This window comes from Cyprinodon tularosa, unplaced genomic scaffold, assembly GCF_016077235.1.
Source record: "Cyprinodon tularosa strain WSP-4 unplaced genomic scaffold, ASM1607723v1 ctg10, whole genome shotgun sequence".
Lineage (NCBI taxonomy): Eukaryota > Metazoa > Chordata > Actinopteri > Cyprinodontiformes > Cyprinodontidae > Cyprinodon > Cyprinodon tularosa.
In genome coordinates this window covers 834,831-837,131 of record NW_024037782.1, presented here as the reverse complement: position 1 = coordinate 837,131, position 2,301 = coordinate 834,831, and positions in this window count along the sequence as shown.

The following is a 2,301-nucleotide window of genomic DNA, read 5'->3' as shown; positions in this document are numbered from 1 at the left end:
GAATAGACTTAAGATCATCTTCAAAAGATGATGTGCAATAGCAATGAGATAATTATGTCTTATTTTAAGAATTGCATAATACAGTAATTTAAATGGGGACATGCTGGTCATGTCATTGAGTAGTAAACGGTTTTAACTTAAGTTGCCACAACAGAAGCTTTTTTTTTCCAGTTGTAAAGAATGAACTACATAAACATATTAACCTGCATTAAACTTTAAAACAAACTTAATCTTTGGTTTCTGAGAGTTATTTAAAGGAATTTAGTTGTTTGTAAGGAATTATGCAGAGCTCAGCAGTTTCACCTGTTTATCATTTTACAGTGTTATGAAAGAAGGAAGTTAAATGTAGTTGGGACTCCCTATTTTAATTTCAAAATGCATGGTGACAGTCACAATAAAATGTACACCCCATATAACAATCTGGCATTTAGCTTATTTATTTATAGCGTTTAAATCTTAGATGGCACTTAACTTTACAGAGGGGGTTAGAAACAGTCTGCGCTGTAAGAAGCGTAATCTGAGAATGGCACACTATTAATCTGGTACTTTAGAAACTGCCTTTTTAAATCTATGTTCATGAACAAAATTTTATGGTTTTAGGGACAATTTTAACCCACATGCAGAACACTCTCAGGATACAGAAATAAATAAAAATTTAAAAAAGTTAAGATTTTTGTGAAAATATGGGGAATGATATGAAGAGAATCCAGGGCTCCAGAACCTGGATTGGTGTGCAGCAGTTGTTCTGAAGTAAGACGGTAGGTTAGGAAAAGAAAAGGAACTGTCAGAATTAAGAATATAATGGTTCATACAGTATACAGGGAGACTAAGCAATGTTGGCAAAAGTAGTCAACAGTAGTAATAGAGTAAAACTATTAATACTCAGGGAAATCTCTACTACTAGTAAAAGTTACTTGGTCAATCATCTACACAAGTACTGAAGTACTGACCTTTGAAATTACTTCAACACTCAAACTGACATGCTTTTAAAAGTACTTAAGTATGCAAAAATAACGAAATAAAATTTACATCAGAACATTTCTGTTTAATTTTCAGAGTACGTAATTTTAAAGAACCTTGTAACTTTAAGAAACCACCAGATGTATTGATGCATAGAACCACTCTAATACAAATTCTACACCACCTGTAAAGAATTTCAGCATAAAAATGCTACAAAAATATCAAAGCTATTTTGATTATTATTTTTATTCAATAAAAAACCAAAAAGAAAATATAAGTGTCTTGATTCTCCTGACACACCGGCTTCCTTCCACAGTCCAAAAACATGACTGTTAGGTTAATTGGCTTCTCTAAATTCTCCTTAGGTGTGAGTGTGTGCATGAATGGCTGTTTGTCCTGTTTGTCTCTATGTTGCCCTGCGATGGACTGGCGACCTGTCCAGGATGTTCCCCGCCAGGATGTACTCTCGCCCCTTAGACAGCTGGAGATAGGCACCAGCACCCCTCACAACCTCACTTGGGATTAAGCGTGTAAGAAAATGGATGGATGGATGGATGGATTCTCCTCACACTTTCACTATGGAATAGAGGTTTAAGGTTGAATCTATTACCAAAAAGAAACTACAACTCAGCTTTAAGAACTCATTCTGCTGAACTTGGCCACATAGCTACAATTAAGGCCTTAGTAAAATGTATAAACTACATATAACTGCCCTGAGTTCCTTACAATTTTGAAATTTCATTAAATCTCTTAAAGAGTGGTGTCTAAATTCAGTTTTAAGGGCTGCTATCTTACATGTTGAAATTGCATTTCAAGAAAGAAAAACAGCAACAGCAGATTACAAAGCTAAGCTAAGCCAAAAGAACCAAGTAACTAACAGCTTCCACAAAATGTAGTGGAGAAGAAAGTACATTTGATTTTGAAATGTAGTGGAGTGAAAGTTATAAGCTCATAGGACTGAGCTTGGGTGTCTTAAAATTATTAACTGAAGGTCCATGTTGGAGGGTGGGTAGGAGCCGGAAACAACCACCACGGTGGCAAAAAAGTGGAGAACACAAAGATTCCAGGAAGGGATTTCAAATCCAACAGCTTCTAAATGTTTCTAGGAGAAACATGAATCAGGAGGAGCTGGAACAGAATCCAGAACTCTTAGGGAAAAAAAGCTGGGAACAAAAGTACCAATGAGTAACTCTCTCATTAACGAAACAAGGCTCACATTGGAGGGCAAGAATTTAGCACACATGCAAAAATGGACAGGCAGCAGGCTTCTTTTAAACACCACTCCTGATTATGTTAGATGTGAAACACCTGCTGCTCCACCCAGCCACAATGCTCTCACTG